The sequence below is a fragment of the Salmo salar genome, chromosome ssa06, assembly GCF_905237065.1.
Source record: "Salmo salar chromosome ssa06, Ssal_v3.1, whole genome shotgun sequence".
NCBI lineage: Eukaryota > Metazoa > Chordata > Actinopteri > Salmoniformes > Salmonidae > Salmo > Salmo salar.
The window spans coordinates 98,080-120,000 of NC_059447.1; the positions used below are offsets into that span (position 1 = coordinate 98,080).

Consider the following 21,921-nt stretch of genomic DNA (forward strand, 5'->3'; position numbering starts at 1 on the left):
AGAGACTACCTTAATATTAGACATCGCACACCAGCCGTTATTGACAAATACACCTCCCCCACACCTTCTCATTCATTTCTTTATTTGTACTATTTTCTATATTGTAGAATAATAGTGGCGACCATAAACTATGAAATAACACACATGGAATCATGTAGATTTAGATTCTTCAAAGTAGCCACCCTTTGCCTTGATGACAGCTTTTGCACACTCTTGGTATTCTCTCAACCAGTTTCACCTGGAATGCTTTTCCAACAGTCTTTGAAGGAGTTCCCACATATGCTGAGCACTTGTTGGCTGCTTTTCCTTCACTCTCTGGTCCAACTCATCCCAAACCATCTCAATTGGGTTGAGGTCAGGTGATTTGTGGAAGCCAGGTCATCTCATGCAGCACTCCATCCCTCTCCTTCTTGGTCAAATAGCCCTTACACAGCCTGGAGGTGTGTTGGGTCATTGTACTGTTGAAAAACAAATGGTCTCACTAAGCGCAAACCAGATGGGATGATGTATCGCTGTGGTAGCCATGCTGGTTAAGTGTACCTTGAAATCTAAATAAATCACTGACTGTGTCACCAGCAAAGCACCATCACTCCTCCTCCTCCTCCATGCTTCACGGTGGGAACCACACATGCTGAGATCATCTGTTCACCTACTCTCGTCTCACAAAGACACGGTGGTTGTAACCAAAAATCTCAAATTTGGACTCATCAGACCAAAGGACAGATTTCCACCGGTCTAATGTCCATTGCTCGGGTTTCTTGGTCCAAGCAAGTCTCTTCTTCTTATTGGTGTCCTTTTAGTAGTGGTTTCTTTGCAGCAATTCGACCATGAAGGCCTGATTCACGCAGTCTCCTCTGAACAGTTGATGATGTGAAAAAAATTCTTCATCCAGTTTGAGGTGATTTAATTGTTCTGATGTAGAAGCTCTTTTTTTGGTCATAAGAGACAGTAGCATTTACGTTATGTACAAAATAAGATACAAAGAGAGTGGAAAAAACCGTACAAAATAGCACAGTTGGTTAGGAGCTCGTAAAAGGGCAGCTGGCGCCATCCTTCTATCCAATTGGTAGTTACGATCTTGTCTCATCGCTGCAACGGACTCGAGAGGTGAAGGCCCGAGAGCCATGCGTCTTCCGCGAAAACACGACCCTGCCAAACTGCGCTGCTTCTTGACACGGTGCTCTCCTTAAAATCCGGAAAGCCAGTCGCACCAATGTGTTCGGAGGAAAAGACACCATCCAACTGACGACAGAAGTCAGCTTGCAGGCAGGCGCCCTGGTCCAAGGAGTCACTAGAGCACGATGAGACGAGGAGGTCCGGGTCGGCAAACCCCCGATGACCTCAAACTTTGTCTATTCCAGGATGAAGATAGTAAAAGCTTTGTGTTACATAGTCTAGTGTGGTTTAGGCTGACTTTCTCTGTCTCTCTCTCTGTCTCTCTCTCTGTCTCTCTCTCTGTCTCTGTCTGTCTCTGTCTCTCTCTCTCTGTCTGTCTGTGTCTCTGTCTGTCTGTGTCTCTGTCTGTCTCTCGCTCTCTCTCTCTCTCTGTCTCTGACAGACCCTGTCTGTGTACAGTCCTCCTGCGCTGGGGAGGGGGGTTGTTCCGGGGGAGACAGATGGGGGCTCTTCCTCTAGTGTGTGTGTGTGTGTGGGTAAGTGATTTTAAAGCAGCAGATGTCATTAGGTCAGTGCTGTATTCATAGTGGCAGGAGGGGGAGGCAGGGTGAGGAGGGAGGTTTGGAGGGAGGAAGGAGATTTGGCAGGAGGGGGAGGCAAGGTGAGGAGGGGGAGAGGGAGGTTTGGCAGGAGGGGAGGCAGGGGGAGAGGCAGGGTGAGGAGGGGGGTTTGGAGGAAGGAGTTTTGGCAGGAGGGGGAGGCAGGGTGAGGAGGGGGGGTTTGGAGGGAGGAAGGAGGTTTGGCAGGAGGGGGAGGTTTGGCCAGAGGGGGGAGGAGGGTGAGGAGGGAGGTTTGGCAGGAGGGGGAGGCAGGGTGAGGGGAGGTTTGGTAGGAGGGGGAGGCAGGGTGAGGAGGGGGAGGCAGGAGGAGGGAGGTTTGGCAGGAGTCACATTTCTGGTCCCTTAAATTGATATGACCCTCTCTCTCGTTCTTTCCCCCTCTCCCTTCGCTCATCCTCTCTCTTTCCCCCTTCGTTCGTTCGCTCCCCCTCTCTCTTCTTGTTCCTTGCCCCCCGTCTCTCTCCTCAGGTAGACGGCGTGGCTGTGTGTGTGGAGATGGTTCTAACAGGCTGTTGTCTGGACGACTGTGGAACACACTGCTGGTCTGCGGAGACGTCCTGAACACACACTCACACTCTGACAACACACACACACACACACACACACACTCACACTCTGACAACACACACACACACACACACTCTGACAACACACACACACACACACTCTGACACGGTGACAACACACACACGACGCTGCCAGTGCAGCGAGAACGGATTCGTATCCACAAACTCTCTCCCCTCCATCATACACACACACACACACACACACACTCTTGACTGTGTGTCCCAGTCGTGGTAGCTAGCGCGCGTGTGTGTGTGTGAGACCGCCACAATGCCTAGCTCCACTATCAGACGTTCTGTGAAGAACATGGTGAACAATTACTCCGACGCGGAGAAGAAAGTCCGGGAGTCCACTTCCAACGACCCCTGGGGCCCTTCGTCCTCTCTGATGTCAGAGGTGGCCGACCTGACCTATAACGTGGTGGCGTTCAGCGAGATCATGAGCATGATCTGGAGACGCCTCAACGACCACGGGAAGAACTGGAGGCACGTTTACAAGGCGCTGACGCTGCTCGACTACCTGATTAAGGTAAAACTGTTACCAATCAAAAAAAAATCTACAACTTTACTATTCTTATTATTATTTGTCTCACGTTGCGTTTTTGAATAAAAACAAGTGTGGATTTGAATGTGAAATGCTGATTATTTTATTTTTTTTGGGGGGGGGGGATGTACTGGGGGGCCCGTTTGCGCTACTCTTTCTGTAGTGCCTTTTTACGGGTCAGATGCAGAGCGGTTGCCGTACCAGGCGGTGATGCCAACCGGTCAGGATGCTCTCGATGGTGCAGCTGTAAAAACCTTTTTTGAGGATCTGGGGGGCAGGTGACAATCTTTTCAGTCTCCTGACGGACGGGGGAAACGCACCCTAACCTAAACAAAGAAATTCATCCTAGCGTTTTGGCTTGGTTTTCTTTGAGCGTTTTCGGTCAGGATCCTAACTGGTATCCCGTATGTAACGTCTGAGATCAAGTTTGGATTCGACCCCCTTTGACATTTTTCCAGACGGGGTCAGAGCGTGTGGCCCCTACAGTGTTTAATATGGTGTGTGTGTGTGTGTGTGTGTGTGTGTGTGTGTGTGTGTGTGTGTTTTCCCAGACGGGGTACAGAGCGTATGGCCCCTACAGTGTTTAATATGGTGTGTGTGTGTGTGTTTCCCAGACAGGGTCAGAGCGCGTGGCCCCTACAGTGTTTAATATGGTGTGTGTGTGTGTGTGTGTGTGTTCCCAGACGGGGTACAGAGCGTGTGCCCCTACAGTGTTTAATATGGTGTGTGTGTGTGTGTTCCCAGACGGGTACAGAGCGCGTGGCCCTACAGTGTTTAATATGGTGTGTGTGTGTGTGTGTGTTGTGTGTGTGTGTGTGTGTGTGTGTGTGTGTGTGTTTTCCAGACAGGGTCAGAGCGTGTGGCCCCTACAGTGTTTAATATTGTGTGTGTGTGTGTTTCCCAGACAGGGTCAGAGCGCGTGGCCCTACAGTGTAAAGAGAACATCTTTGCCATTCAGACTCTGAAGGATTTCCAGTACATCGACAGAGACGGAAAGGACCAGGGAATCAACGTCAGAGAGAAGAGCAAACAGCTGGTGGTTCTGCTGAAAGACGAGGAGAGACTGAAAGGTGAGGAAGAGGAGGGAGGTGGTGGTTCTGCTGAAAGACGAGGAGAGACTGAAAGGTGAGGAAGAGGAGGGAGGTGGTGGTTCTGCTGAAAGACGAGGAGAGACTGAAAGGTGAGGAAGAGGAGGGAGGTGGTGGTACTGCTGAAAGATGAGGAGAGACTGAAAGGTGAGGAAGAGGGAGGTGGTGGTTCTGCTGAAAGACGAGGAGAGACTGAAAGGTGAGGAAGAGGAGGGAGGTGGTGGTTCTGCTGAAAGATGAGGAGAGACTGAAAGGTGAGGAAGAGGCGGGAGGTGGTTCTGCTGAAAGATGAGGAGAGACTGAAAGGTGAGGAAGAGGGAGGTGGTGGTTCTGCTGAAAGATGAGGAGAGACTGAAAGGTGAGGAAGAGGGAGGTGGTGGTTCTGCTGAAAGACGAGGAGAGACTGAAAGGTGAGGAAGAGGAGGGAGGTGGTGGTTCTGCTGAAAGATGAGGAGAGACTGAAAGGTGAGGAAGAGGAGGGAGGTGGTGGTTCTGCTGAAAGACGAGGAGAGACTGAAAGGTGAGGAAGAGGGAGGTGGTTCTACTGAAAGATGAGGAGAGGGAGGTGGTACTGCTGAAAGATGACGAGAGACTGAAAGGTGAGGAAGAGGGAGGTGGTGGTTCTGCTGAAAGATGAGGAAGAGGAAGGAGGTGGTGGTACTGCTGAAAGACGAGGAGAGACTGAAAGGTGAGGAAGAGGGAGGTGGTGGTTCTGCTGAGAGACGAGGAGAGACTGAAAGGTGAGGAAGAGGGAGGGAGGTGGTTCTGCTGAAAGACGAGGAGAGACTGAAAGGTGAGGAAGAGGAGGGAGGTGGTGGTTCTGCTGAGAGACGAGGAGAGACTGAAAGGTGAGGAAGAGGGAGGTGGTTCTACTGAAAGATGAGGAGAGACTGAAAGGTGAGGAAGAGGAGGGAGCTGGTGGTTCTGCTGAAAGACGAGGAGAGACTGAAAGGTGAGGAAGAGGGAGGGAGGTGGTGGTTCTGCTGAAAGACGAGGAAAGACTGAAAGGTGAGGAAGAGGGAGGTGGTGGTTCTGCTGAAAGATGAGGAAGGAGGTGGTGGTACTGCTGAAAGATGAGGAGAGACTGAAAGGTGAGGAAGAGGAGGGAGGTGGTGGTTCTGCTGAAAGATGAGGAGAGACTGAAAGGTGAGGAAGAGGGAGGTGGTGGTACTGCTGAAAGATGAGGAGAGACTGAAAGGTGAGGAAGAGGAGGGAGGTGGTGGTTCTGCTGAAAGATGAGGAGAGACTGAAAGGTGAGGAAGAGGAGGGAGGTGGTGGTTCTGCTGAAAGACGAGGAGAGACTGAAAGGTGAGGAAGAGGGAGGTGGTGGTACTGCTGAAAGATGAGGAGAGACTGAAAGGTGAGGAAGAGGGAGGTGGTGGTTCTGCTGAAAGATGAGGAGAGACTGAAAGGTGAGGAAGAGGGAGGTGGTGGTTCTGCTGAAAGACGAGGAGAGACTGAAAGGTGAGGAAGAGGGAGGGAGGTGGTGGTTCTGCTGAAAGATGAGGAGAGACTGAAAGGTGAGGAAGAGGGAGGTGGTGGTTCTGCTGAAAGATGAGGAGAGGGAGGTGGTACTGCTGAAAGGAGAGGAGAGGGAGGTGGTACTGCTGAAAGGCGGGGAGAGGGAGGTGGTACTGCTGAAAGGAGAGGAGAGGGAGGTGGTACTGCTGAAAGGCGGGGAGAGGGAGGTGGTACTGCTGAAAGGGGGGAGAGGGAGGTGGTACTGCTGAAAGGCGGGGAGAGGGAGGTGGTACTGCTGAAAGGGGGGAGAGGGAGGTGGTACTGCTGAAAGGCGGGGAGAGGGAGGTGGTACTGCTGAAAGGCGGGGAGAGGGAGGTGGTACTGCTGAAAGGGGGGAGAGGGAGGTGGTACTGCTGAAAGGAGAGGAGAGGGAGGTGGTACTGCTGAAAGGAGAGGAGAGGGAGGTGGTACTGCTGAAAGGGGGGAGAGGGAGGTGGTACTGCTGAAAGGCGGGGAGAGGGAGGTGGTACTGCTGAAAGGCGGGGAGAGGGAGGTGGTACTGCTGAAAGACGAGGAGGGACTGTAGGCTGGGAGCTTCATGTTGACTGTACTGAAGACTGGGGCGGTAACCCGGTGTCTTCAGAAATAGACAGTAGGATTTAACACCAGGCGTTGCTGCCTTCTCTTCCACTTCATACAACACTAAGTTTTGTACAACTAGGACGTCTTAAAGATGTGTCAAATCAATGATATCTTGCTCACGGCGACATCTTTGCATTTTGATTTGCTAGCTGAAGTATCCAATGGCAAGATCAAGCTTCTGGATTACAGCAGAGATATTCTAGTCTCTACAGATTACATTCCCATCTTGTTTTCTTCGTTACAGCAGAGATATTCTAGTCTCGACAGATTACATTCCCTTCCTTGTCTTCTTGGTTACAGCAGAGATATTCTAGTGTCGACAGATTACATTCCCTTCCTTGTCTTCTGGATTACAGCAGAGATATTCTAGTCTCTACAGATTACATTCCCCTCCTTGTCTTCTGGGTTACAGCAGAGATATTCTAGTCTCTACAGATTACATTCCCCTCCTTCTGGGTTACAGCAGAGATATTCTAGTCTGGGGTAATGTCCTGTCTGGGGTAATGTCCTGTCTATCATAGACCACTCTGTCCAGGTGAGGTTAGTGATGATGATGATGGTATGTTGTCCTGTCCAGGTGAGGTTAGTGATGATGATGATGATGATGGTATGTTGTCCTGTCCAGGTGAGGTTAGTGATGATGATGATGATGGTATGTTGTCCTGTCCAGGTGAGGTTAGTGATGATGATGATGATGGTATGTTGTCCTGTCCAGGTGAGGTTAGTGATGATGATGATGGTATGTTGTCCTGTCCAGGTGAGGTTAGTGATGATGATGATGATGGTATGTTGTCCTGTCCAGGTGAGGTTAGTGATGATGGTATGTTGTCCTGTCCAGGTGAGGTTAGTGATGATGATGGTATGTTGTCCTGTCCAGGTGAGGTTAGTGATGATGATGATGGTATGTTGTCCTGTCCAGGTGAGGTTAGTGATGATGGTATGTTGTCCTGTCCAGGTGAGGTTAGTGATGATGATGGTATGTTGTCCTGTCCAGGTGAGGTTAGTGATGATGATGGTATGTTGTCCTGTCCAGGTGAGGTTAGTGATGATGGTATGTTGTCCTGTCCAGGTGAGGTTAGTGATGATGGTATGTTGTCCTGTCCAGGTGAGGTTAGTGATGATGGTATGTTGTCCTGTCCAGGTGAGGTTAGTGATGATGGTATGTTGTCCTGTCCAGGTGAGGTTAGTGATGATGGTATGTTGTCCTGTCCAGGTGAGGTTAGTGATGATGGTATGTTGTCCTGTCCAGGTGAGGTTAGTGATGATGGTATGTTGTCCTGTCCAGGTGAGGTTAGTGATGATGGTATGTTGTCCTGTCCAGGTGAGGTTAGTGATGATGATGGTATGTTGTCCTGTCCAGGTGAGGTTAGTGATGATGGTATGTTGTCCTGTCCAGGTGAGGTTAGTGATGATGTATTTTTCCTGTCCAGTGTCTTTGCCTAGGTTAGTGATGATGGTATGTTGTCCTGTCCAGGTGAGGTTAGTGATGATGGTATGTTGTCCTGTCCAGGTGAGGTTAGTGATGATGATGATGGTATGTTGTCCTGTCCAGGTGAGGTTAGTGATGATGATGATGGTATGTTGTCCTGTCCAGGTGAGGTTAGTGATGATGGTATGTTGTCCTGTCCAGGTGAGGTTAGTGATGATGATATGTTGTCCTGTCCAGGTGAGGTTAGTGATGATGGTATGTTGTCCTGTCCAGGTGAGGTTAGTGATGATGGTATGTTGTCCTGTCCAGGTGAGGTTAGTGATGATGATGGTATGTTGTCCTGTCCAGGTGAGGTTAGTGATGATGGTATGTTGTCCTGTCCAGGTGAGGTTAGTGATGATGATGATGGTATGTTGTCCTGTCCAGGTGAGGTTAGTGATGATGGTATGTTGTCCTGTCCAGGTGAGGTTAGTGATGATGATGATGATGATGGTATGTTGTCCTGTCCAGGTGAGGTTAGTGATGATGGTATGTTGTCCTGTCCAGGTGAGGTTAGTGATGATGATGGTATGTTGTCCTGTCCAGGTGAGGTTAGTGATGATGATGATGGTATGTTGTCCTGTCCAGGTGAGGTTAGTGATGATGGTATGTTGTCCTGTCCAGGTGAGGTTAGTGATGATGATGATATGTTGTCCTGTCCAGGTGAGGTTAGTGATGATGATGATGGTATGTTGTCCTGTCCAGGTGAGGTTAGTGATGATGATGGTATGTTGTCCTGTCCAGGTGAGGTTAGTGATGATGGTATGTTGTCCTGTCCAGGTGAGGTTAGTGATGATGGTATGTTGTCCTGTCCAGGTGAGGTTAGTGATGATGATGATGGTATGTTGTCCTATCCAGGTGAGGTTAGTGATGATGGTATGTTGTCCTGTCCAGGTGAGGTTAGTGATGATGATGATGATGATGGTATGTTGTCCTGTCCAGGTGAGGTTAGTGATGATGATGATGATGATGGTATGTTGTCCTGTCCAGGTGAGGTTAGTGATGATGATGATGATGGTATGTTGTCCTGTCCAGGTGAGGTTAGTGATGATGGTATGTTGTCCTGTCCAGGTGAGGTTAGTGATGATGGTATGTTGTCCTGTCCAGGTGAGGTTAGTGATGATGATGATGGTATGTTGTCCTGTCCAGGTGAGGTTAGTGATGATGATATGTTGTCCTGTCCAGGTGAGGTTAGTGATGATGATGATGATGATGGTATGTTGTCCTGTCCAGGTGAGGTTAGTGATGATGGTATGTTGTCCTGTCCAGGTGAGGTTAGTGATGATGATGGTATGTTGTCCTGTCCAGGTGAGGTTAGTGATGATGGTATGTTGTCCTGTCCAGGTGAGGTTAGTGATGATGGTATGTTGTCCTGTCCAGGTGAGGTTAGTGATGATGGTATGTTGTCCTGTCCAGGTGAGGTTAGTGATGATGGTATGTTGTCCTGTCCAGGTGAGGTTAGTGATGATGATGATGGTATGTTGTCCTGTCCAGGTGAGGTTAGTGATGATGATGATGATGGTATGTTGTCCTGTCCAGGTGAGGTTAGTGATGATGATGGTATGTTGTCCTGTCCAGGTGAGGTTAGTGATGATGGTATGTTGTCCTGTCCAGGTGAGGTTAGTGATGATGATGGTATGTTGTCCTGTCCAGGTGAGGTTAGTGATGATGGTATGTTGTCCTGTCCAGGTGAGGTTAGTGATGATGGTATGTTGTCCTGTCCAGGTGAGGTTAGTGATGATGATGATGGTATGTTGTCCTGTCCAGGTGAGGTTAGTGATGATGATGATGGTATGTTGTCCTGTCCAGGTGAGGTTAGTGATGATGGTATGTTGTCCTGTCCAGGTGAGGTTAGTGATGATGGTATGTTGTCCTGTCCAGGTGAGGTTAGTGATGATGATGATGGTATGTTGTCCTGTCCAGGTGAGGTTAGTGATGATGATATGTTGTCCTGTCCAGGTGAGGTTAGTGGTGATGATGATGGTATGTTGTCCTGTCCAGGTGAGGTTAGTGATGATGATGATGGTATGTTGTCCTGTCCAGGTGAGGTTAGTGATGATGGTATGTTGTCCTGTCCAGGTGAGGTTAGTGATGATGATATGTTGTCCTGTCCAGGTGAGGTTAGTGATGATGATGATGATGGTATGTTGTCCTGTCCAGGTGAGGTTAGTGATGATGATATGTTGTCCTGTCCAGGTGAGGTTAGTGATGATGATGGTATGTTGTCCTGTCCAGGTGAGGTTAGTGATGATGGTATGTTGTCCTGTCCAGGTGAGGTTAGTGATGATGGTATGTTGTCCTGTCCAGGTGAGGTTAGTGATGATGATGATGGTATGTTGTCCTGTCCAGGTGAGGTTAGTGATGATGGTATGTTGTCCTGTCCAGGTGAGGTTAGTGATGATGATGATGATGATATGTTGTCCTGTCCAGGTGAGGTTAGTGATGATGATGGTATGTTGTCCTGTCCAGGTGAGGTTAGTGATGATGGTATGTTGTCCTGTCCAGGTGAGGTTAGTGATGATGGTATGTTGTCCTGTCCAGGTGAGGTTAGTGATGATGATGGTATGTTGTCCTGTCCAGGTGAGGTTAGTGATGATGGTATGTTGTCCTGTCCAGGTGAGGTTAGTGATGATGATGATGGTATGTTGTCCTGTCCAGGTGAGGTTAGTGATGATGGTATGTTGTCCTGTCCAGGTGAGGTTAGTGATGATGATGATGGTATGTTGTCCTGTCCAGGTGAGGTTAGTGATGATGATGATATGTTGTCCTGTCCAGGTGAGGTTAGTGATGATGGTATGTTGTCCTGTCCAGGTGAGGTTAGTGATGATGATGATGGTATGTTGTCCTGTCCAGGTGAGGTTAGTGATGATGATGATGGTATGTTGTCCTGTCCAGGTGAGGTTAGTGATGATGATGGTATGTTGTCCTGTCCAGGTGAGGTTAGTGATGATGGTATGTTGTCCTGTCCAGGTGAGGTTAGTGATGATGGTATGTTGTCCTGTCCAGGTGAGGTTAGTGATGATGATGATGGTATGTTGTCCTGTCCAGGTGAGGTTAGTGATGATGATGATGGTATGTTGTCCTGTCCAGGTGAGGTTAGTGATGATGATGGTATGTTGTCCTGTCCAGGTGAGGTTAGTGATGATGATGGTATGTTGTCCTGTCCAGGTGAGGTTAGTGATGATGGTATGTTGTCCTGTCCAGGTGAGGTTAGTGATGATGATGATGATGATATGTTGTCCTGTCCAGGTGAGGTTAGTGATGATGATGATGATGATGATGATGATGTGTATGTTGTCCTGTCCAGGTGAGGTTAGTGATGATGATGGTATGTTGTCCTGTCCAGGTGAGGTTAGTGATGATGATGGTATGTTGTCCTGTCCAGGTGAGTTAGTGATGATGGTATGTTGTCCTGTCCAGGTGAGGTTAGTGATGATGGTATGTTGTCCTGTCCAGGTGAGGTTAGTGATGATGGTATGTTGTCCTGTCCAGGTGAGGTTAGTGATGATGGTATGTTGTCCTGTCCAGGTGAGGTTAGTGATGATGGTATGTTGTCCTGTCCAGGTGAGGTTAGTGATGATGGTATGTTGTCCTGTCCAGGTGAGGTTAGTGATGATGATATGTTGTCCTGTCCAGGTGAGGTTAGTGATGATGATGATGGTATGTTGTCCTGTCCAGGTGAGGTTAGTGATGATGATGATGGTATGTTGTCCTGTCCAGGTGAGGTTAGTGATGATGGTATGTTGTCCTGTCCAGGTGAGGTTAGTGATGATGGTATGTTGTCCTGTCCAGGTGAGGTTAGTGATGATGGTATGTTGTCCTGTCCAGGTGAGGTTAGTGATGATGATATGTTGTCCTGTCCAGGTGAGGTTAGTGATGATGATGGTATGTTGTCCTGTCCAGGTGAGGTTAGTGATGATGATGGTATGTTGTCCTGTCCAGGTGAGGTTAGTGATGATGATGGTATGTTGTCCTGTCCAGGTGAGGTTAGTGATGATGATGATGATGATGGTATGTTGTCCTGTCCAGGTGAGGTTAGTGATGATGATGATGGTATGTTGTCCTGTCCAGGTGAGGTTAGTGATGATGATGGTATGTTGTCCTGTCCAGGTGAGGTTAGTGATGATGGTATGTTGTCCTGTCCAGGTGAGGTTAGTGATGATGGTATGTTGTCCTGTCCAGGTGAGGTTAGTGATGATGGTATGTTGTCCTGTCCAGGTGAGGTTAGTGATGATGGTATGTTGTCCTGTCCAGGTGAGGTTAGTGATGATGATGGTATGTTGTCCTGTCCAGGTGAGGTTAGTGATGATGGTATGTTGTCCTGTCCAGGTGAGGTTAGTGATGATGATGATGGTATGTTGTCCTGTCCAGGTGAGGTTAGTGATGATGGTATGTTGTCCTGTCCAGGTGAGGTTAGTGATGATGGTATGTTGTCCTGTCCAGGTGAGGTTAGTGATGATGATGGTATGTTGTCCTGTCCAGGTGAGGTTAGTGATGATGATGGTATGTTGTCCAGGTGAGGTTAGTGATGATGGTATGTTGTCCTGTCCAGGTGAGGTTAGTGATGATGATGATGAGTAATATGTTGTCCTGTCCAGGTGAGGTTAGTGATGATGATGGTATGTTGTCCAGGTGAGGTTAGTGATGATGATGGTATGTTGTCCTGTCCAGGTGAGGTTAGTGATGATGATGGTATGTTGTCCAGGTGAGGTTAGTGATGATGATGGTATGTTGTCCTGTCCAGGTGAGGTTAGTGATGATGGTATGTTGTCCTGTCCAGGTGAGGTTAGTGATGATGATGGTATGTTGTCCTGTCCAGGTGAGGTTAGTGATGATGGTATGTTGTCCTGTCCAGGTGAGGTTAGTGATGATGATGATGATGATGATGGTATGTTGTCCTGTCCAGGTGAGGTTAGTGATGATGATGGTATGTTGTCCTGTCCAGGTGAGGTTAGTGATGATGGTATGTTGTCCTGTCCAGGTGAGGTTAGTGATGATGATGATGATGATGATGGTATGTTGTCCTGTCCAGGTGAGGTTAGTGATGATGATGGTATGTTGTCCTGTCCAGGTGAGGTTAGTGATGATGATGGTATGTTGTCCTGTCCAGGTGAGGTTAGTGATGATGGTATGTTGTCCTGTCCAGGTGAGGGTTAGTGATGATGATGATGATGGTATGTTGTCCTGTCCAGGTGAGGTTAGTGATGATGGTATGTTGTCCTGTCCAGGTGAGGTTAGTGATGATGGTATGTTGTCCTGTCCAGGTGAGGTTAGTGATGATGATGGTATGTTGTCCTGTCCAGGTGAGGTTAGTGATGATGGTATGTTGTCCTGTCCAGGTGAGGTTAGTGATGATGATGATGATGATGATGTATGTTGTCCTGTCCAGGTGAGGTTAGTGATGATGGTATGTTGTCCTGTCCAGGTGAGGTTAGTGATGATGATATGTTGTCCTGTCCAGGTGAGGTTAGTGATGATGGTATGTTGTCCTGTCCAGGTGAGGTTAGTGATGATGATGATGGTATGTTGTCCTGTCCAGGTGAGGTTAGTGATGATGGTATGTTGTCCTGTCCAGGTGAGGTTAGTGATGATGGTATGTTGTCCTGTCCAGGTGAGGTTAGTGATGATGGTATGTTGTCCTGTCCAGGTGAGGTTAGTGATGATGATGATGATGGTATGTTGTCCTGTCCAGGTGAGGTTAGTGATGATGATGATGGTATGTTGTCCTGTCCAGGTGAGGTTAGTGATGATGGTATGTTGTCCTGTCCAGGTGAGGTTAGTGATGATGATGATGGTATGTTGTCCTGTCCAGGTGAGGTTAGTGATGATGATGGTATGTTGTCCTGTCCAGGTGAGGTTAGTGATGATGGTATGTTTGTCCTGTCCAGGTGAGGTTAGTGATGATGATGATATGTTGTCCTGTCCAGGTGAGCGTTCCCAGGCTCTGAAGACGAAAGGAGAGGATGGCCCAGGTAACCACTACAGGGGCGGTGACACCAGGTCAGGGTTTTGGCAGAGGTTCGTCTCAACCCAACCTGTCGACCTCCTACAGCGAGGAGTACGGCAAGTCAGAGGGGTCACCTGCATCTTACCACGGCTGTGAGTAGACCTAACTCTCTCTCTCTCTCTCTCTCTCTCTCTCACACACACACACACACACACACACACACACACACCACACACCACACACCACACACACACAGTGTGTGTGGTGTGTGTGTGTGTGTGTGTGTGTGTGGTGTGTGTGTGTGAGAGAGAGAGAGAAGAGAGGAGAGTTCCCCCTTCTGTCCTTCACATGACTGGAATCTGTTCCTCTTCCCTCCCTTCCCCCTTCACGTGACTGGAATCTGTTCCCCTTCTCTCCTTCACGTGGCTGGACTCTGTTCTTCTTCTCTGGAGAGCTCCGTGTTTATCCCTCCTTCACCGTGGAGAGAGAGAGAAGAAACAACACTTCCTCTCTCTCTGGCCCCAGTCACCTCTGACCTTTAGGTCACAGCAGTGGAGCTCCTAGGTCTCACGTGTGTGTGTGTGTGTGTGTGTGTGTGGTTATGATAAATGTGGTGGAAACTGTGTAGCAGCTGAATCAGCCAATGAGAGCGGGGCTGGGGGGGTTAATATAATGGAAGGTGTGGAGGTGTTGTCTTTATGAGACGGGGTTAATATAATGGAAGGTGTGGCGTTTTCTTTATGAGACGGGGTTAATATAATGGAAGGTGTGGAGGCATTGTCTTTATGAGACGGGGTTAATATAATGGAAGGTGTGGCGTTGTGTTTATGAGACGGGGTTAATATAATGGAAGGTGGGGCGTTGTCTTTATGAGACGGGGTTAATATAATGGAAGGTGGGCGTTGTCTTTATGAGACCGGGTTAATATAATGGAAGGTGTGGCGTTGTCTTTATGAGACCGGGTTAATATAATGGAAGGTGTGGCGTTGTCTTTATGAGACCGGGGTTAATATAATGGAAGGTGTGGCGTTGTCTTTATGAGACCGGGTTAATATAATGGAAGGTGTGGCGTTGTCTTTATGAGACCGGGTTAATATAATGAGGTTATTATTGAAGGTGGAAGGAACCATGTTTTTCAGTACTTCATTAGCATATTTATTATTTCCATGACGGATTAAATGCAGTTTATTTTTGGGTTTTTCCTTTTCATGGTTTGTAGTACTGAGAGATACCAGAGCTATATTTATACTTCACTAGGATCTCTGTCTGTAGGCTGGCTGGCTGGCTGGCAGGAGAAGGGCTGGCTGGCTGGCTGGGAGGAGGGCTGGCTGGGAGGAGGGCTGGCTGGGAGGAGGGCTGGCTGGGAGGAGGGCTGGCTGGGAGGAGGGTTGGCTGGCTGGCTGGGAGGAGGGTTGGCTGGCTGGCTGGGAGGAGGGGGCTGGCTGGTTGGCTGGCTGGCTGGCTGGCTGGCTGGCTGGGAGGAGGGCTGGCTGGCTGGCTGGCTGGCTGGCTGGCTGGCTGGCTGGCTGGGAGGAGGGCTGGCTGGCTGGGAGGAGGGCTGGCTGGTTGGCTGGCTGGGAGGAGGGCTGGCTGGCTGGCTGGCTGGCTGGCTGGCTGGGAGGAGGGCTGGCTGGCTGGCTGGGAGGAGGGCTGGCTGGTTGGCTGGCTGGGAGGAGGGCTGGCTGGCTGGCTGGCTGGGAGGAGGGCTGGCTGGTTGGCTGGCTGGCTGGGAGGAGGGCTGGGAGGAGGGCTGGCTGGCTGGGAGGAGGGCTGGCTGGCTGGCTGGCTGGGAAGAGGGCTGGCTGGCTGGCTGGGAGGAGGGCTGGCTGGCTGGCTGGGAGGAGGGCTGGCTGGCTGGCTGGCAGGAGGGCTGGCTGGCTGGCTGGGAGGAGGGCTGGCTGGTTGGCTGGCTGGCTGGGAGGAGGGCTGGCTGGGAGGAGGGCTGGCTGGTTGGCTGGCTGGTTGGCTGGCTGGCTGGGAGGAGGGCTGGCTGGCTGGCTGGCTGGCTGGCTGGCTGGGAGGAGGGCTGGCTGGCTGGCTGGCTGGCTGGGAGGAGGGCTGGCTGGCTGGGAGGAGGGCTGGCTGGCTGGCTGGCTGGGAGGAGGGCTGGCTGGCTGGCTGGCTGGGAGGAGGGCTGGCTGGCTGGCTGGCTGGGAGGAGGGCTGGCTGGCTGGCTGGGAGGAGGGCTGGCTGGCTGACTGGGAGGAGGGCTGGCTGGCTGACTGGGAGGAGGGCTGGCTGGCTGACTGGGAGGAGGGCTGGCTGACTGGCCGGGAGGAGGGCTGGCTGGGAGTTGTGTTCATCCTTGGACTGTACAGACTCCTAGGATACAGTGTGTGTTTGTTGCAGCTTCTTGCTGAAAGGACAAAGCCATCGATCACCTGACACTGTTCGTTCCTACGTGAAGACTGAACAGGAAGTGGATTAGGATGGAGTCTGACTGAACAGGAAGTGGATTAGGATGGAGTCTGACTGAACAGGAAGTGGATTAGGATGGAGTCTGACTGAACAGGAAGTGGATTAGGATGAGTCTGACTGAACAGGAAGTGGATTAGGATGGAGTCTGACTGAACAGGAAGTGGATTAGGATGGAGTCTGACTGAACAGGAAGTGGATTAGGATGGAGTCTGACTGAACAGGAAGTGGATTAGGATGGAGTCTGACTGAACAGGAAGTGGATTAGGATGGAGTCTGACGGAACAGGAAGTGGATTAGGATGGAGTCTGACTGAACAGGAAGTGGATTAGGATGGAGTCTGACGGAACAGGAAGTGGATTAGGATGGAGTCTGACTGAACAGGAAGTGGATTAGGATGGAGTCTCAATCAGACTGAACATGTGCAGTTTGATGTACTCCAAGAATTGAAGTTGCAGGCTAGCTCAGTGCTTTAAAAAATCTATATATATTTGTTTTATTTTAACTTTTTATTTAACTAGGCAAGTCAGTTATGGTAGCAACACAGCGTGGCAGCAACGCAAACACGACAACACAGCGTGGCAGCAGCGCAACACGACAACACAGCGTGGCAGCAGCGCAACACGGCATGGTACAAACATTATTGGGCACAGACAACAGCACAAAGGTCAAGAAGGTAGAGACAACAATACATCACACAAAGCAGCCACAACTGTCAGTAAGAGTGTCCATGATTGAGTCTTTGAATGAAGAGATTGAGATAAAACTGTCCAGTTTGAGTGTTTGTTGCAGCTCGTTCCAGTCGCTAGCTGCAGTGAACTGAAAAGACGAGCGACCCAGGGATGTGTTCGCTTTGGGGACCTTTAACCTCTTGGGGCTAGGTGGGACGCTAGCGTGCCACCCGTGGTGCACTCCATCAACAGCAGGTGCATTTCAAGAAGCGGCAAATTTGAATCCAAATAAATGTCAAAATTCAAATTTTTCAAAAATACAACTATGTTACACCATTTGAAAGATAAACATCTCCTTAATCTAACCACGTTTTACGATTTCAAAAGGTTTTACGGCGAAAGCATAAATTTAGAGTATGTTAGGACAGTACATTTACAAGAGTTGTGTGTAATGTTTTGTCAAGTCAAAGACAGGGTCACCAAAACCATAAAACCAGCTAAAATGATGCACTAACCTTTGACAATCTCCATCAGATGACACTCCTAGGACATTATGTTAGACAATGCATGCATTTTTAGTTCTATCAAGTTCATATTTATATCCAAAAACAGCGTTTTACTATGGCATTGATGTTGAGGAAATCGTTTCCTCCAATAACCGGCAGTCAAGTCAGCGTCACAAATTAAATAATTAAAATTAGAAAACATTGGTAAAATATTATATTGTCATTTAAAGAATTATAGATTTACATCTTTTGAACGCAATCAACTTGCCAGATTTAAAAATAACCTTACTGGGAAATCACACTTTGCAATAATCTGAGCACTGCGCCCAGAAAAATACGCGTTGCGATACAGACTAGACGTCATGTTGGGGAGATCTAAAATCGAAAATACTATGTAAATAATCCATTACCTTTGATTCTCTTCATCAGATGTCACTTCCAGGTATCACAGGTCCATAACGAATGTAGTTTTGTTCAAAAAAGCTCATCATTTATGTCCAAAAATCTCTGTCTCGTTAGCACATGATGTAAGCCAGCCGGACTTCGTCATGAACGAGGGGAAAAATATATTTCCGTTCGTTCAAACATGTCAAACGTTGTATAGCATAAATCATTAGGGCCTTTTTAACCAGAACATGAATAATATTCAAGGTGGACGAATGCATACTCTTTTATAACGTATTGGAACGAGGGGTACCCAACATGAACTCGCGCGCCAGGTGTCTAATGGGACATCATCGTTCCATGGCTCTTGTTCGGTCAGATCTCCCTCCAGAAGACTCAAAACACTTTGTAAAGGCTGGTGACATCTAGTGGAAGCAATAGGAATATTCCTAAACCCCTGTGTTTTTCGATGGGATAGGTTTAAAGTCAATACAACACATCAGGTATCCACTTCCTGTCAGAAAATGTCTCAGGGTTTTGCCTGCCAAATGAGTTCTGTTATACTCACAGACACCATTCAAACAGTTTTGGAAACTTTAGAGTGTTTTCTATCCATATATAATAAGTATATGCATATTGTAGTTACTGGTAGGATTAGTAACCAGATTAAATCGGGTAATTTTTTTTATCCAGACGTGCAAATGCTGCCCCCTAGACCCAACAGGTTAACAGAATATGACTGGCAGAACGGGTTTTTGTATGTGGAGGATGAGGGCTGCAGTAGATATCTCAGATAGGGGGGAGAGTGAGGCCTAAGAGGGTTTTATAAATAAGCATCAACCAGTGGGTCTTGCGACGGGGAAACAGAGATCACCAGTTTACAGAGGAGTATAGAGTGCAGTGATTTGGTGGCAAATCTGATGGCCGAATGGTAAAGAACATCTAGCCGCTCGAGAGCACCCTTACCTGCCGATCTATAAATTATGTCTCCGTAATCTAGCATGGGTAGGATGGTCATCTGAATCAGGGTTAGTTTGGCGGCTGGGGTGAAAGAGGAGCAATTACGAAAGAGAGAACCAAGTCTAGATTTAAATTTAGCCTGCAGCTTGGATATGCTGGATGTGCTGAGAGAAGGACAGTGTACCGTCTAGCCATACTCCCAAGTACTTGTATGAAGTGACTACATCAAGCTCTAAACCTTCAGAGGTAGTAATCACACATGTGGGGAGAGGGGCAATCTTCTTACCGAACCACATGACCTTTGTTTTGGAGGTGTTCAGAACAAGGTTAAGGGCAGAGAAAGCTTGTTGGACACTAAGAAAGCTTTGTTGTAGAGCGTTTAACACAAAATCCAGGAGGGGCCAGCTGAGTAGAAGACTGTATCATCTGCATATAAATGGATGAGAGAGCTTCCTACTGCCTGAGCTATGTTATTGTTGTAAATTGAGAAGAGCGTGGGGCCTAGGGTCGAGCCTTGGGGTACTCCCTTGGTGACAGGCAGTGGCTGAGACAGCAGATGTTCTGACTTTATACACTGCACTCTTTGAGAGAGGTAGTTAGCAAACCAGGCCAAAGACCCCTCAGAGACACCAATACTCCTTAGTCGGCCCACAAGAACGGAACGGTCTACCGTATCAAAAGCTTTGACCGAGTCAATAAAAATAGAAGCACAACATTGCTGAGAATCAAGGGAAATGGTGACATCATTGAGGACCTTTAAGGTTGCAGTGACACGTCCATAACCTGAGCAGGAAACCAGATTGCAGACCAGAGAGAATACTACAGACATCAAGAAAGCCAGTCAGTTGATTATTGATAAGTTTTCCAACACTTTTGATGAACAGGGCAAAATAGAAGTAGGCCTATAACAGTTAGGATCAGCTTGATCTCCCCCCTTTAAATAAAGGACGAACCGTGGCTGCCTTCCAAGCAATGGGAACCTCCCCAGAGAGGAGAGACAGGTTAAAAAGGTCAGAGATAGGGCTTGGCGATGATAGGGGCAGCAACCTTAAAGAAGAAAGGGTCTAAACCATCTGACCCAGATGTTTTTGGGGGGTCAAGTTTATGGAGCTCCTTTAGCACCTCGGACTCAGTGACCGCCTGCAGGGAGAAACTTTGTAGCAGGGCAGGGGAAAAGAGGGAGGAGCATCAGGGTTAGTCGCATTAGAAGGGGTGGGAGATGAGGAAATGTTGGACGGGCAAGGAGGCATGGCTGAGTCAAATAGGAATCCTGACTTAATGAAGTGGTGATTAAAGAGCTCAGCCATGTGCTTCTTGTCAGTAACAACCACATCATCAACATTAAGGGACATGGGCAGCTGTGAGGAGGAGGATTTATTCTCCAGGTCTTTAACTGTTTTCCAGAACTTCTTGGGGTTCGACCCACAGAGAGAGAACTGCTCCTTAAAGTAACTAACTTTGGCCTTCCGGATAGCCTGAGTGAATTTATATCTCATTTGCCTGAACGAGAGCCAGTCAGCCTGAGTATGCGTGTGCTGAGTCTTTTGCCAAATGCAATTCTTGAGGTGGTAGTAACTCTGCAAGATCACGGTCGAATCAGGAGCTGAACCTGTTTTTTTAATTCTAATTTTCTTTATGGGGGCGTGTTATGTTAACAATACCACTGAAAATATAAAAAAAATAAGGTCCAAGCATCTTCAACAGATGGGAACAAGCTGATTCTATACCATTTCACAGAGGCCAGGTCATGAAGGGAAGGCTTGCTCGTTAAAGTTGTTTAGCAAGCGTCTATGACAAATCAGGAAAGGTGGTTTCACTGGGCAGCCATTACGAACACAGGCTGTAAAACAGTGATCACTAAGGTCCTTACAGGAAACACCAGACTGATACCTACCTATCAGGATTATTTGTGAGGATAACATTGAGGAGAGTAGCCTTGTGGGATTGGTGATAATCTGAGCAAGATTTAGGGAGTCCCATTGCTTTAGGGTTTAGTCAGGTGGTTTAAGCATGTCCCAGTTTAGGTCACCTAGCAGGACAAATTCAGACTTAGTGTAAAGGGTACAGGCCTGTGCTGAGGGCAGGTAGGGTACAGGCCGGTGCTGAGGGCAGGTAGGGTACAGGCCTGTGCTGAGGGCGGGTAGGGTACAGGCCTGTGCTGAGGGCAGGTAGGGTACAGGCCGGTGCTGAGGGCAGGTAGGGTACGGGCCGGTGCTGAGGGCAGGTAGGGTACAGGTAGGGTACGGGCCGGTGCTGAGGGCAGGTGGGGTACGGGCCGGTGCTGAGGGCAAGTGGGGTACGGGCCGGTGCTGAGGGCAGGTGGGGTACGGGCCGGTGCTGAGGGCAGGTGGGGTACGGGCCGGTGCTGAGGGCAGGTGGGTACGGGCGGTGCTGAGGGCAGGTGGGGTGCGGGCCGGTGCTGAGGGCAGGTGGGGTACGGGCCGGTGCTGAGGGCCGGTGGGGTCCAGGCCGGTGCTGAGGGCCGGTGGGGTCCAGGCCGGTGCTGAGGGCCGGTGGGGTCCAGGCCGGTGCTGAGGGCCGGTGGGGTACAGGCCGGTGCTGATGGAGGACGATAGCACCCAGCAACAGTCAACAAAGAGCTATTTGAAAGTTTTTAAAGCTTAAAAACGAGCAAATCAAATTGTTTGGGGGACAGACTTGGTGGAGACAACTGAGCACTGAAGGTGATCCTTGGTAAAAGATTGCCACTCCACCACCTTTGGAAGATCTGTCTTTCCGAAAAAAAGTTTAGAACCAGAAAGGTTAAACATCAGGATTCAAAACACTCTTCCTTAACCACATCTCAGTAATGACCAACACATCTGGATTGGAGATGTGAACCCACACTTTCAATGGATCCATTTTAGGTAATAAGCTTCCGAGTGTTAACGTGCAGAAAACCCCAAGGCTTTTTACGAGGCAGATATCGGAGCACAAGTCAGAATTGGGCCTAGCAACAGTAGATGGGCCAGGGAGTATATGGACATTTCCAGATATCATCATCAGCAGTAATACAATCAGGGAACGGCAGAGGACAGGGGAGAACTCTACAGTGCTGATTTATGACATCTCAATGTCTATCAGATGGCTCCAAGATCCTATTGTAACAGCAATTTCATCAGGTAACATGAACTCAAAGCCGGCGAGAGGTGGTTTAGAATAGGATGGGAGGCCAAGAGTCTGTGTAAACCAATAGAAAGTCAGAGTCCCGAGTGTTGGAACAAACAGTCTGTCCCACGTTTTGGGTAAAGAAAGTTTTTGTAGTCAACAAAGTATGTAGGAGTCATGAGGCAAAATAGCAAAATACAATATATATCGACTTTGGGGCGAACCATTGTAAGTTCAGAGTCACTCGCCCCAACAGTGTGTGAGTGTGGTGGAGGTACCAGACAGGGGAGACGGCTCAGTGCTGCCCCCTTTTCATTGAGTAACTCCAATGGAAGGCCGTCCGGGGTACTGCAGGGGAGATGGCTCAGTGCTGCCCCCTTTTCATTGACTAACTCCAATGGAAGGCCATCCGGGGTACTGCAGGGGGA

General features: G+C 48.8%; 1 pseudogene; it reads left to right on the forward strand.

Annotated features, from left to right (window-relative positions):
* Positions 1-2,213: 2,213 nt before the first annotated feature.
* LOC123743523 (epsin-2-like) overlaps positions 2,214-21,921 on the forward strand; it is a 20,617-nt pseudogene continuing 909 nt past the window's right edge.